We start from the raw sequence: 16,124 nt of genomic DNA, 5'->3' as shown, positions 1-16,124 counted from the left end.
GAAATTGAAAGACTTTTCTTGAAAAGGTTCAAGTGCTTCTACAAACCTGAAACCCCTCATCCAAAGCTAGCTCTCATCTCTGAGCAGGAGACAACGTGCACCTAAAATCATCAGACGAGGAGAGAAACTGCAGTTTGGGGCTGAGATAAACAGCAGGCACTCAGCTTGCCTTTGAGGGTCCTTGGTACACTTCTGGGCCCCAAAGACAGTGACTTAGCCAATTGGACAGTGGCTAAGTGGGAAAAGGTGAAGTCCAGACCATACAAAATGAGTAATTAAGGGAGGAGAAGGAAGATCTTATACCCACAAGCACTGAAGAAGCCACAGGCTTCATGCTGAAGTGAGATATTTTGTCGGTGTGTTAAATTTGAGGGCACAAATGAATGAGCTTGAACTTCACGGGAATAGCGATGAGAATTTTTTCTAAGCCTCTCTCTACTAATCAGCTTAACAAGTGTTTTTATAATTTTATCTCTTTTCCATTCCCCCCCCCGTTTCCTTTTTCTTATTTTTTTTTTTAGTTTATTTATCTATTTTGAGGTGGGGAGGGGCAGAGAGAGAGGGAAAGAGAGAGTCCCAAGCAGGCTCCACTCTGTCAGCACAGAGCCCAACGTGGGGCCCGAACCCATGAACCGTGAGATCATGACCGGAGCTGAAATCAAGAGTAGGATGCTTAACCAACTGAGCCACCCAGATGCCTCTCCCCCCTTCTATTTCTTATCACCCCTTCCTCTTCTGTTGCGCTTTCTTGCTGTGACTTTCTGGATTTCCTTCTTTGTGAGTCAGCCTCATTGGTGACCAGAGGCACCAGACATGATTTAGCCTGGTTGGGAGTAATCAGAGTAAAGCCATCACTGAAATTCTTCCCATCTCTGAAATTCTGTATGACCCTTGACACACCTCATTTGGATGACTAAGTACTTTATGGGAAAACATTGAAGAAGTGTTCACTGGGTCTTCTAGAGATGCTCGGTACTCCATGCCCCGACACTGGGCCCTCTTGTGGGTCCATTGTCAAATGGGAATGAAGTGTCCCCGGTCTCTGAGCTGTCACCCTTACTGGAGCAGATGTGCCCATAGATATCCCGATGTAAGAGGCCAAGTGTTCCAAGTCAAGATCACTGAGTTCTCCTATTCCTAGTTCTGACACTATCTCCCTGGAGGTAGCCTTGGACAGTCTCTTCCCTCTGGACCTCAGTTTGCTCATGTGAATTAAGACAGTTGACAAAGAAGGAAAATAAGTGTCAATTACCTTGACAATCGCCACTGATTGGAAGTGTCTGCTTGGGTCGTTGTGTTCAGAAAGGTTAATCTGGTTAAGAGTACTAGATTTATGGGGCACCTGGGCAGCTCAGTCGGTTAAGCGTCCAGCTCTTGATCTCAGCTCAGGTCATGATCTCATGGTCTGTGAGTTTATTAAGTAAATAAAAATAGTTTTAAAAAAGGAGTACTGGAGGGCGCCTGGGTGGCTCAGTCGGTTGAGCGTCTGACTTCAGCTCAGGTCATGATCTCACGGTCTGTGAGTTCAAGCCCCGTGTCGGGCTCTGTGCTGACAGCTCAGAGCCTGGACCCTGCTTCGGACTCTGTGTCTCCCTCTCTCTCTTCCCCTCCCCTGCTCATGCTCTGTCTCCTTCTGTCTCAAAAATCAATAAAAATATTTTTAAAAAAAGGAGTACTGGATTTGGAATCAAAATTTCCGGGACCCACTTACCATTTACCTGCTTAGCATGATACTTCTCTAAGACTCTGTCTCCCCACCCATAGAATGAGAGTAATATTACCTGCCTTACAGAGTACCATAAGGAACGCATTAGGCAATTCATGTAAACTCTCTAGCACGACACCTTGTCGTGTGAGCCCATAATATATATGGCAAATTATCTGCATGGCCTTCAGCTCACTTAGAAGCTCATATCAATATACAGCAGAATATCTGCCATGGACAGAGAACTGGGGAGTGGCGCCCTACCAGTTAACATCCCTAGGCCAAGTACTTTCTAAGGTGCTTTCCAGCTCTCCAGTTAGGTTTCTGTGGATACCGAAACGGCACAGATGGAGGCTTAGCCACCTTAGCAGCATCTGTGATGGAATTTCTGGTAGGCGTAAGTGGTTTGTTGACAACTTTCCTTATTGGCTACTTCAATTCAGTTCAGCCAGCTTTTGGAATTCTTTTAGGTACACGTGTCTTCCCACTCAAGAAACACATAAAACCAGAAGGTTAAAAAACAAAATAAAACAAAACAAACGGGTGATTATGTTGAACTTGTAGATTACCTCTACACCAAACTGATGAATATCAGTTGATTCATTCTTAGCTGATTCTATGTTTTTCCTGTCTAATAAATCCAGTGCAGATATCACTTCCAATCCAAGCCACTCAAACTCTCACTCTTCTGTAGCTTCTGGGAAAATCAGTCATTCCACATTTGTTTGAACGCCTATGTGTCAGGCGTTGTCATATCCGCTAAAGATACAAAATCATGTAAGCCGTGGCTCTTGGAGCTAAAGAGCACAGGATCCGAAAGACCAGTTCTAGTCGAATGCCTCAAGTTCTCCCACCCTGATTCCATACATTGAACAATGAGTCCTTGATTCTTTATGGTCGGTATTCCAGCAGCCACTCATGTCCAGATTCCCTCTCCTTTCTGAGCACACAAACCACTGCATTCCGGCTCTCCCTTGCAGCTAGGAGGGAGCATGTGACTAAGTGTAGCCAATGAAATATGAGTGGGAATGATTACGTGCCACTTCCCTGCAAAGCAGTTAAGATTAGGGGAAAGTCTCTATGCTTTCCCTCTCCCTGACATCGGTGGTCTGGAAGCCCCCCCCCCCCCTTGAAATGGTAGCATCACAAGGTAGACCATGCGCTGATCTGTGAACCTACAGTACCGCACGTCACTGCCTGTTTGTGCAGGACATGTAGAGTGAGCAACTGGAAAGCCTTCTTGTGTTAAACCCCCGGGATTTTTAACATTCCGGCTATAGCGTAGTGCGGGCTGCACTTTCTTTTACTTTAAATAAAGGCTTCCAGGGGTGCCTGGGTGGCTCAGCCAGTTAAGCATTCCACTTCGGCTCAGGTCATGATCTCGCGGTCCGTGAGTTCGAGCCCCTCGTCGGGCTCTGTGCTGACAGCTCAGAGCCTGGAGCCTGCTTCAGATTCGGTGTCTCCCTCTCTCTCTGACCCTCCCCTGTTCATGCTCTGTCTCGCTCTGTCTCAAAAATAAATAAAACATTAAAAAAAAATTTTTTTTAATAAATAAAGGCTTCCAGCCACAGACAGAACATACACTCACCTATGCATATTAACTACCTTCTCTTCTTGGAACCAAATGTTTGAGGTTGAAGATTATTTAAAACGTCACTTGTGCTATATGGGGCACAGGCTAAAACACCAAGAAAATTTCAATCCTGTCACCAAATATGTCTCCGTCCTATGTATATTTTATACACAGCAGTGCTTTTATATAATTGCTTAGCTTATTTGTTAATGCTAGTAAATTGGACGAATTATTTTTAGTATATTTAATACTAAAGTGGGCACATTTTGTGTTGTGATAAATAAATCCAAGTCTTCAAATCCTTTCAAAAGAAAACGCTTTTTTACTGAATTTTCGAGTTGAAGAATAACCTGTGTTGATAATATAGGGCTTGGTTATGAGAAGCTGACTTGAGAGTATAACACAGTATCACAAATCTCTAGATCACAAGCAAATCGAAGGTCATTTTCTCTACAGTATATTGCTGCATGGATTATTATAAACCACTGCAATTGATTTCTCACTATTATTAAAATTTTTAAGTTTATTTATTTTGAGAAAGAGAGAGAGACAGCAGTGGAGAGGCAGAGAGAAAGAGAGAGAATTCCAAGCAGGCTCCACACTGTCAGCACAGAGCCCGATGTGGGGCTCAAACTCATGAACGGGGGTGACATCATGATCTGAGCCCAAAGCAAGAGGCAGATGCCTAACCGACTGAGCTACCCAGGTGCCCCTCCCAGTATTATTAAACTTGTACAACTACTCTTTCATAATTAGAAAATTTCTGAGTACAGGTGGTCCCCAACTTACAATAGTTCAACTTTTAAGTTTATTTTTTGAGAGAAAGAGAGAGTAAGCATGAGTGAGGGAGGGGCAGAGAAAGAGGGAGAGAGAGAGAGGATCCCAAGCAGGCTCAGCACTGTCAGCACAGAGCCCAATGCGGGTCTCAAACTCACGAACCATGAGATCACGACCTGAGCTGAAGTTGGAACCTTAACCGACTGAGCCCCCCAGGGGCCCTGCAATGGTTCGACTTTGGCTAGCAATAGGCAGTCAGATCCTCTCTTGTGATTCTGGGCAGGGGGCAGCCATACGATCACGAGGGTCAACAACTGAAACACTTACAACCCTTCTGTCTCCACACGACCCTTCTGCTTTTCACTTTCAGTAGAGTATTCAATCAATTACATGAAATAGTCAACACTTTATTATCAAATAGGCTTTGTGTTAAATGACTTTGCCCAACCGTAGGCTCATGTAAGTGTTCTGAGCCCATGTAAGGTAGGCTAAGCTAAGCTATGATGTTCAGTGGGTTAGGTGTATTAAATGCATTATTGACTTAATATGTTCGACTTACAATAGGTTTATTGAGATGTAACCCCATTTTAAGTTGAGAAAGATCTGTATTCAAAATATTTGACTCCTCTTTTGCAAAGAAAGAGTCATAAATGTATAAACAACTGGTAAATATTAAAGTTAGAGGTATCCAGCATTTCTATATACTAATAAGTGATGTAATAAGTTTTAAAATACATTTACACGTGCATGTTGATTTTGCATGTATTGATAACTGAAAAAAGACGAAACAAAGGAAGTTCTTTTCCTTTTATTATTATTTGTTTTCAGTATCAGGTGGGGATGTAGCTACAGAAAATCAAACTCCAGGTGAAAATGGAAACATTCACTAAAACACTTGCATATTTGCTTCTCCATACCACTGCATGACTGTTCAGAGACATCTGTGTAATTGGTAACATCCTAAACTTTCATATTCAACTCATGAAACTTACAACCTACTTGTGTATACATGACAGGAAACTAGAAAACAATCCGCAGCCAAGCTCCTACCTTTATTAAAGTCTTATTCCCTCGCATCCAAGTAAATTCTATGCTTAGGGGTCTCTCTATATGAGGAACGTATGAGCTCCTTGAGTTTTGCCCAGTATCTGTCTCTACCCCCAGCACATCCCTGTCTCACCAAAATATCCTCTGCCCTGGACCCAGTAATCTTCACCCCTTCCATGGTCCTATATTAACAGCAGGTGTAATGTCCAAGCTCCTAATCATACTACTCAAGTTCCTCTGGAACCTGGCCCTGGCTACCTCTCCAGACTCAGCTACTCTCCTGTCCCCAACAAAATACCCCATGTGAGGTTTATCAAAGTGTGAGCCACAAAATGACCATATGAGATCCGGCTTGGATGTCAGCACCTCAGGGAAGCCTTCTCCAAATCCCCAAGTAGGATTAGATGCCCCTCTTTGGTGCTCATTCCCTTTACAGCACTCAGCACAGAACAATTGTCTTTCTCTTTGTCTATTTTCTCCATAAAGCCCAGGAGCTCTATGAGAGCAGGAACCCTTGCCTCTTCTCTGTACTTGCCTACTTCCTAGCAGTGATCCTGGGTGTTATAGAATGAGGAGGTAACAAGGAATTGTGCCTTGCTAACCATTTGGTAGCTGCAGGCATAAAACACAGGGCCAATGGTGTGCTGGAACCACATCACATCAGCTTGTGAGAGCCAGCTATGCACAATTCTTCCCAAGTCTTCATATAGTGACATCCATTTGGTGGCTTGAAAGTACCTATGGTAGCTGGAAATGCCACCAAAATTGCTAAATGGTACAAATCATGTTTATTTTTCCTTCTAGTGATCTGATTGTTTCCATTTACATTCACATTGCTGCAAAAACATTTATGTCTACTTTGGTAAAGTGGCAAATGGTGCAAATATACCACAGATTCAAGTTAGATAAGCTCAGATACATCAGGATTTGAAAACCAAAAATAACACTTTTGTAATTTAAAATTTGATGCTTTCCCAGTCACAGCTTCATGACTGGTTTGAGAAGGATTTGTGATTTTCTTCAGTAATGACTGCCTAAGAATCTGAGTAATTGATGACTCTGTGTATAGTAACTATGTCGATTTTGTTAATTTTGTCATCTTAACAACCACATCAGATTAATTGTGCAGAAATTCCATAAATATTAGCATGTATTTTGGGGAGTGGTGGTGTTTATGACAAATGGGAAAACACATTTATTTAGTTCTAACAAAAAAGCAGTGAGTCTTTACCCAACCAGCTATCTCTGAAACATCCTCCAAATAAAAGTTTCAGGCCAATAGGCCTTCTACCAGATAGAAGGGGTTTTTTTCCCCAAGTGTTTATTTCAATTCCAGCTGGTTAACGTACAGTGCAATATTAGGTTCAGATGTAGGACCAGATCAAAGTTTGCACAGATCTTAAAGTACCCATTTCTCCCATTGTGTTATGAAAATATCAGATGGGGACTGCTCTGGGTTTTAATGGGAATGGTTCTCTCCCTACCACTTTCCATGGCTTGTAAATAGACTCAGAAAACGATTCAGGTAAAAAGCATGATTTCAGACTGTGAACTATGTCAGAAACGTCCTAGAGAATCTCAAAAGCTAAACGTTTTCTATGACACAGTTTAGTAGTTCCCCAAAATCACTGTTGCTGGCCACCCTAGATGCATCAGAATCACTTGGGGAGCTGGTTACAAATACATATCCCTGTGCCCCACAACAAGAGGGTCTATGGTGAGCCCTGGGACTCTATATTTTTTACAAGCTCCCCAGATAATTCCAGTCTATTGATTGTAATTTTTGACCCTAAGTCCCCTCTTGAAAACATTTTGTTTTAGTTTACAAGTTTGTCTTCCTTTTACTTTACAACGCACACTCTCAGATTTGAGTAATGGCCATGAAGAGAAGCCAGAATTCATCAGTAACATTAACAAATGGCCAAAAAAGGTTTTTAATACAGAATGCAAAGTATTGCGCTTACACATGAGAAATGAAAGGGAAGTGGGAGCAATTATCTCAATAATTTAGCTTCTCTTCCCTGATGACCCACCCACATAATTGAAGGGCAGGTGGTCTAATCATTGATTTTTCCAGATGATTTTCCAACTCTTCTTTTCGAATATGTACAGCTATTCTTTTTCTTTTTTTAATATTTATTTATTTTGAGAGAGAGTGTACAGCTATTCTTACATTGAAACAACGTGGGCTTCCTGTGACGACTCCTCTGTGCAAATCTTTGCTTATTGCCACAAGACAGAACCACTCCTTAATGATTTCGAAGCCAGTTGCAAATTTGGGATTTATTGGCAGAATGGCAACTTAGTGTGTCAAAAAATACACCATTTCTTTTCTGAACAGTTTTTCCTTATCTCAGTTGAGTTTGCCTTTGCATTCACGTCAAGAATTACATGTAGATTTTAAAAGTATGTGATGGACCACACAGGAGCTATGAGTTAATACTCTACTTTAGAATGTCATTCTCTTAGAACATAAACACTTGTAACAGAAACACAGGGTGTTTTCTTTAGCGCCCATAAGTGCATAACCATTCTCACTTTTGTATTTGGTGGCACGTTTTCTTTGAAAATGATGTTTCTCTGCTCTAAAGCCATAGATTTCTTATGCTACCCTGTTGTTGAATGCCTCCAGATGTCATTATAGCAACATGTGATCTTTGTCTTAATTCATAAAACATTTTAAAAATTCATGCCAACACTTGGAATCCCTAGGAGCACCCTATTTCTGGAAAGAACAATATTAAGATTTAAAATCATGGGTAACAATATTTAAATACAGGAAATAATTTGACTGTGGGTTGTGTTTTTTGGGTTTTGGTTTGGTTTTTTTTCTTTCTTTCTTTTTTTTTTTTTTTTTATCTACATCATTGACTTTATCGCCTTGGTTCTATGGTTCGAATGTCTTGTCCAGAGCCATTCATTTAATTACTTTTTCAAAACATTCATAACACAACATGGCTATAACTATACAGCTTCTGACCTTTACTGGAATTATAATGAAGATCAATTATAGTGTTTGATCTGGCCTTCCTTTCTAAGTGTTACCATTAATTCAAATTAAAATGCTATGTCAACGTGCTTCCTACCATACATGGAAACGAAGACTTCTTTTATTGACAGTAGGGATAATTTGGGATGATAAGGATAAGAGTAGATTATGTTATCTTTATTTTCACAAAAACTCAAGTCAAAGGTTAAAATAATCAGAATATTACAAATATTTTGGAAACTAAAATAAGACATAGGAATTAGACATTAGTCACAAATAAATATACTATGGTAGGGTGGAAAGAGTCTTGTTGCAAAATACAAGAGCCTTGAGTTCTAATCGACGCTAGGCTACTATCAAGCTGTGTGACTTTGGAAAAACTGTTTAATTTCTCTGAGCATCAGCTTTCTTGGTCATTATATAAGGCTATTGAACTGGATCATCCCTTCAGTCTTATGGAACCCTAGTGATTTGGATGGTGGAAAGTAAAATCACTTAAAATTAGTAAACTATAGTGGTTGGAAGTCATTTCAGCATGATAGTTTGAGGCCACAGAGGGTTGGAAACATGAGAGCAAATGTTTTCAAAGATTTTATTCAAGAACAAGCTGGAAATAGTTGTTGATCATGACACTATAGAGTTATCTATAGCCCAGAATTACAGCTAGCAAGGTCCTTAGAATAAGAGCGACATATCTAGAAAGAAGCCCATAAAGTAGAAATAGTGGGAAAAAATACTTTTAAGTTGATTAAAGACAAAAATAGCACTGCGACCCAATTTGGATTCAGTTTACAAAAATAATTGTAATGCGCTTCAATCTAAAGTGGTTGTTCCTTCTGGGCAAAGGCAAAAGTTGAAAAAAATTGACAAAATTTAAAAATAGGTCAAGAACTACCAAATGTATGGTTCCCATCCCAGACTGTGAAAGTGTGAAAAATGAATCGGAATACAGATACAGAAAATGCATATATAATTTGAAGAAGAGACTCAGCTGAGAAACATGAGGTGCAGATTTAGAATCTAGCTCATCTTTGAGATTTAAATACTCATGATGGATTTCCACTAGCTGGAAATAATAGAATGGAGAGTATTTAATAAAAAGAGCCCTTTCAGAAAAATAAGTACTTAAGCAGTGCTACAGAATGACTTCAGTTCAGCACAAACACATATAAATTTCACCAGTTTGCTTCCCTTCATAGACGAATCATCTTTTTGTTGGGTGGGAGGGGTCAAGGAGGGAGTAACATAATTCAGTCAAAAAGTCACTGGCCAAGTTTAAGACCTACATAGATCCTTTCAATTATAAAATATCCCCTTATTTCAGGCAGTGTGAAATTGTGAATCTCAGAAATACGGTGATTGGTCTACTTTTCCTCTCTCCCTCTTCCCCAACTCATTTATTCTATTCAATACCTCCATCCTTTTGTAATTATTTCTGGTGAGAGAGGGGTCACCACTGACCCCTTGGGTCTAATCAATCCCCAACCAATCTTTGTCTAAATAGCATTTATCTTTGAACCACATCCTTAAACCTTTAAATTATTTTCATAGCCCTTTTTAGCTTCCCTCTTTCATACTGTATAGCAGGTTAGGATTGACAACCTGGCTCTGCCACTAAGTAGCTTGATGACCCTGGGAAATCATTCTCCTATGGTCCTCAATTCCCTCATCTATAAAATAAACGTCCATAAGGTCCCATTTTGGTCCATAGTTTGATGGATTATATTTGTACCATCTTATATGGATATCACTTGTATGCTTTGTTCACCATCTTTATACTTCTGCAGTCCTTTTGGGGATTCAGTATGCATTTATTCATGGGCAGCATCCCAAGAGAAGCAGACACTTTCGTGTGAACTCAGAAATTAACACAATCCGGTTATTCAAATCACACATTTAACCATTTGCTCATTCAACAAACATTTACTAAGACCCTACTAAGTGCCACTAGGGTGGAGAACTCCAAATACAGTGAAAGAACAAACAAGAAAACGTAAAATTAGAATACAGTGTGATAAGGGCTGTGACAGGGACACAGGTCCTAAAGAACAGAAAAGGAGCAAAACTTGAGAGGTTTTCTAATTATATAAAATTCAGGAGAGGTTTTTGAAATATACCACTAGTTTATCAATTTCTGTTTTGAAAATTTATAGCCAAAATGGAGAAGAGGTAGCTTTTATTTTACAGGCATTTAAATGGGAATACATCTAAAGTAAGGCTAATGTGAATATTCAGCAGGCTCACTGGAGTCAATATCATGTTTCTTTGAAAGTATCAACCATAAACAAACAGGAACGTACTAACCAGAAGCAATGACAAGAAGAGAGAAAAAAGAATATGTCTGCACTATCCCGGAACCACACTGAATATGCACTTTGAAAGGTGCACTAAGGATACATTCATTAAAACCACAAAGAGAACCATACGTTTGCTGGATTTGAGTACCTTGTCTTTTTGTATGATTAATTATTCCTGTCAACTTCAAATCTGAAAATATGGAGGGAAAACATAGGGTGCCTCTAGAGAAGGACTGGGGGAAATTCCTGTAGACCTTCCCCCAACCTCATTTTGAATAAAATAACCACATTTCTCTGTTAAGTTTGTTAGCTCAGGAAAGAAAGGAGTGTGAACCGAACATTTCAATAATGTCTACAGAAGTAGAACACTGAGACAATTATCTAATAGGATCTAGGGATGGAGACTTCTAGAAAAGCAGAAGGAAATTGGCCTGTGTCACCTCTGTAAGTTGTCTACGGTGATTACGTTGCTTCATCAAACTTTCACCTCCCCATTTTACTTTCTAGTTGATTCCACAGTCCAAAAATACACCCCCTGCTGAGTCCTCATGGGAAAAGTCAGTATTAAACTGATATGCAGTATTAAATATGCAGTATTAAAACAATCATCCAGATAATTCCAGACTATAGATCCCATCTGGGACATCTTTGAAGAAAAGGTACTTGTTCCCTTTATTTTTGTGAAAGTATAGTTTTGGGATGTGGCAGATGCCTCTGATTCTCCATGTGACGTGCTCAGAACACGTCTGATTTCACCTACAGCTGCGGTGGACACTTTTGTGTGAACTCAGAGTCATCTCATGTGGCAGCATCCTACCTCAAGAGCTTGCCATGCTGTCTTTCTGCTGTTTTCCCAGGGCTTTCCCCAGTGGCAAGGGGATAAGAATATTCCTTCCACATACGAAAAGATGTGAGATTATGATTCCCAAGAACCATCCTTAACCAATGAGAGACAAAGCCCAGTGGGTACATTGTCCTACCTGTGTCAAGTGGACAATTCTGACAGGAATTCTGTACACTTTTCAGGAGATCCCAACCTAGTTGGGACCCTACTGCCTACTGTGGTGGTCTCAATCACATATTGGTTTTGCCTCCTAACCTGACCTCCTCTCTCTGCTCCCTTACTCCTGCTCTTGGAATTAACTCCCAGGTAAACCACTTGTACTTGGAGCCCTGTCTTTAGCTCTACATTCAGGAGAACCTAAAATAAGATAGTATGGTAGAGAAATTGTCCTGTGTTCATCACAGTTTCCCCTTCCTGGGTTTGAATGAAAACACCATTCACCGTCCTTCCTAAAGTACTGCTAAGGTCCCTATGACACAATTCTGAACACTGGAATGTCAACAGAAGTGACTTAATCTGTTAAAAACAACATCCTCTGCAGTATTGCGACCCGCTTTTCCCCTTTCTTGGAAACCTGAGGCTTACGTGTTCCAAATAGCATAGTCACAAAATGGAGGACAGCCATCTGAGCTGAATAGGCCTTTGTCTGAATGAGAAATAAATGTTTGTTATGATAAATTACAGATATTCCATGTTAATTTGTTACTGAACATATTATTTCCTATTCCAATATACTTGGTTAATTGCAACATATCCTATACCGTATCTTAGATGGCAAAAAAAAAAAAAAAAAAAATCTGCATATTTAAAGTTTAGAACCAGGCACCGAAGGTACTCAAACCATGTTAGTTTAGTTGAAAGTATGAATAGAGTAACGAATGAAACCCACCCTGTGTCTATCTATATATACAGCTTCATTTTATATACATACACTTGTATTATTATATATATAGCATAGTGTGTATATATATATATAGTATCTATGTAAATGTACATATATTATGTATATATATACATATTATATCATGTATAATATGTATATTATGTATGTATATTGTGTGTATATATATATATATATACACATAATATAATATGTATATATATATATACACGCACAATATTATCATTATGTTGCTAGCAACCTACAAGCAGGGGTAAAGTCTCAAAAATTTTATCCTTAACACACAGAATGATGTCAATAGTTTCTTAAGGACTGATGAATATTTCGGCATTCAAACACCCTTCTAAAGAGAACTACATTATTGCTTTAGAAAATAAAAAGCTGTCAGTTCAAATAAATATATATTTTAGGAAACCAAATACATTTGAGGTATTTTGAGGGTATGGTATTAGCCAGTTTGAAACAACAACTAGTCAATTCTGTTAAACAACCTGAAGGGTTTCTGTTTGTTTTATTTTGTCTTAACAAAATATCCCAGTTTGATTTAATCAACCAGTTATTTTTTTTTTTTTTGGTGCTGTCCAGAGAGAGTAAAATGGAATTTTGCTAGATTTATAGTTCTTTTTAATTTTTTTCCAATACTTCTGAAGTTTTGTCTTGCTTGTAATCAATGCACTATGAAGAATTTTTCAATAAGTCACTCAAATCTTAATTATTGAATCTTCAGATAACTTAAAGAATTGTGGACTTAACTCCCCTTTTGTGCTATCTATGCAGAAGAGCTTTGGCAAACCTATTCAAAATGTTAATGAAAAATGGTGAAGGATAGTAAACTGCTTAGAGAAACAAATGCTTCCAAGGACATTAGCAAAATCAACTTGAATACAAACAATGAGTCGGTTACAAATTATCCTTATCTATTAATTAAAATAAAGCTCATTAAATGTTCTGTTAGACTATGCTTTAGTGATATTATTGAAATTAGTTTAGGGCAATAAAATCTATATAGATAAAGTGAATTCTAAATACTGAAGACATTTCACCAATTCAGACTAGCCATCTCTCTAATGAGTCTGACTCAACAGGGCTTTGCAATGTCTGAAGAAAGGTAATTTGGAGGAACTAATGTGGTCTTTATTGATTTTTCACACTGCCAAGTTTTTATCTTCAGAATACTTGGGCCTTATCTGTATAGATATGTGTGTACATTTACCTTCGGGGAAATACTCAGAAGTTTCTACTTAGCCTAATCCCAATTTAGTCTCCACATCCTTTGGTTCACGGGACCATTTTTATTAGTGAGTAGTAACTGATGTGAATGAAAGTTTCCATTGTCTTCAGATCACTTGCAAATATATGTGTCTCTCCTAGTCAGATAAAAGAGACAAGCAATGTGTCCTGGACGGAGTATTTAGTTATTCGAAAATAAGGTAGACCCTGTTGCACTTTAGGGAACTCTTTCTCTACAGGGGCTCTTCCATTGTGAAGGGTACGGTCCTGTCCGTATTTGCACATGCGTTCACATGAAAAGCATTATTAGAGACCAACGATATGGGCTTGTTTTGAACCTTGCCTGCACGTCACATCAGTATAATCTGTGGATGGTAGAAGTCTTACTGCCAACATCTGCTATTCAGTTTGATCTCGGGAGTTTTCTGGCACATTGAACATGACATTTATTTAAGTGTTAGATTTGTATTATGCTTTTCTGACCGAAAGCTCAAAGAACCAAGTGCAGTGGCATGATTTGACACTAGACATCTGGTCTCAGTATAATCATGATGACACGTTCCAGGCAGCTATCAAATTGGAATTCCTGACTTTGCGGCTAAGGGCGCTTACGCTGAAAAATCTAAGAATCTTTGTGTTTGTTTGTTTGTTTTTTTTTTAATTTTTGAGAGAGAGACTGAGACAGAGTACGAGCAGGGGAGAGGCAGAGAGAGAGAGGGAGACACAGAACCCGTAGCGGGCTCCAGGCTCCGGGGCTCAAACTCACTAACCGTGAGATCATGACCTGAGCCAAAGTCAAATGCTTAACCAACTGAGCCACCCATGTGCCCCTGAAAAGTCTAAGAATCTTAAAGGGGTTCAGCTTCATAAATTAATCAACATAATACAACTTGACAAAAGGCAAACATTAAAAAGGCTCGAATTCTGTGTTTCGTTACCACTTGGCTTAGCTTCTTTGTTGTTAAGCATTTTGCTCAGGTAAGAATATCTGGAAAGGGCTTACTCTCCAAAGGAAAGCAATCTTGTGTAGACTCTGGCAAAAACAAGCCAGAAGTAAAATGAATTCTATGCTGGGGCATATAAATTTACCGTAAGTCATGCAAATGAGGAGGTGATGCACCTGTGAGGTGATGAGGAACCTATAATAGAATCTTCTTAGAGGACAGCAAGACAGTGAAGATTAGGAACGGGATGGATTACATAATGGAATTTCTGATTACACTTGAATAAATGCGCTGCAGAATTTTCAGCTACTGTATAGTTATGAAGTATTAGACTGTATAGCATGCGGTCTCACTCGTCGTCATTTAGGACAGAAAGTGCTCTACAAAATAATAAGCCAAAATCTACCAGTATAACTATAGTTTAAAGGACACTTTTGTGAGAGATGCTTTAAAAAGTTATCAAAAAGGCATGCTGGTTCAGGAAGGACAAAGTCATAGAGTAAAATTCTGTAACAAATGTGCGTTTGTGGAAGGATTCCAGAATATCAACTGATTCAGGAACCATACATCTCTTAAAACCGAAGACTTCAAAAATGCAAGAATAAAAATACGTTCACCAGGACCATTCTGAAATGATAAGTAGGTAAAGGGGGGGAAGATAATGGCGTGACCATCACTGGACTTTACTTGGGTCATCTAGCATTTTCTGCAGGGTTCATCTCTGTTTGCTGTATTTCTCTTACCCAGATATCACCAAACATTATTAGTTTTAACTACCCTCCTTATCAAGATCTGTGTTACAAGTAAGGAGAAACCAGTATGAAGTCATACCAAGGCGTATTTGCATCTTGACATTTGACATTGGCCAAGCTACTTAATCTCCCTGAAACTGGTGTGCTCATCAGAATGATGAGATGATAGAATGGTGGTGATAGCCCCTCCATCAATAGGTTGGTGTGAGAATTACGTGAGATAATCCGTGTCAAGGGTGTGGCAGTTTCCGGCACTCTCCACCTTGTTTTTCATACCATTTCATGTTAACGGGGCGTGTACCTGAAAGGAAGTCTCTGCTTGTGTGTATCTCCATCCACATAACTGCGTGTTTCATTCCTACAGTGAGTGCCCGTGAGACGAAGGTCACCACCTTTGACACAGCACGTGTGGCCTTCCACAGCAGTTTGCCAATTTTGTTAAGGGTGCAGACTCTGAGGCCTGAATGCCAGGGTTCCAACCTGTGACTGGCTAGCTGTGGGGCCTGTATAAGGTGATCAGTCTTGCTCCGTCTCAGTCTCTTCATTTGTACTGTAGGGATGAGCATTCCCCTCCCCCCCATCACTGGGCTCTCATGAGGATTAAGTTCAATTTTGTACATAAAGCTCTTAACACCTTCACCACACAGTTAGTGCCCCGTGCATGGCACCATGTTGTTGTTACCACTATCATCGGTTTTATTATGACCGGATACTTATTATGTGCAATACCAGAATAGGCGGGTGTATAAAGGGAGCGAGGAGGGCCCTCGCGGTCGACACGTTTAGAGAATTCATTCAACATTTATTTTTTTGGTCACGTACATCTGCATTGGATGCTGTTGTAGGCGCTGGGGATCTGGTAGAAGGCAAAAAAGACAAAATCCCTGCCTTCAAAATGCTGGCATCGACCAACTGAGGAATATCTTCACTATGCATCACTTTGGTAGGGGAGTCCTGAGAACAGTTGAGAATTAAAATGCAGGGCGCCTGGCTGGCTCAGTCAGTGGAGCATCTGACTTCGGCTCAGGTCATGATCTCACGGTGCGTGGGCTGGAGCCCCACATC

This window comes from Prionailurus bengalensis, chromosome X (assembly GCF_016509475.1).
Source record: "Prionailurus bengalensis isolate Pbe53 chromosome X, Fcat_Pben_1.1_paternal_pri, whole genome shotgun sequence".
In the NCBI taxonomy this organism is placed as follows: Eukaryota; Metazoa; Chordata; class Mammalia; order Carnivora; family Felidae; genus Prionailurus; species Prionailurus bengalensis.
This window is presented reverse-complemented; position numbering follows the sequence as displayed.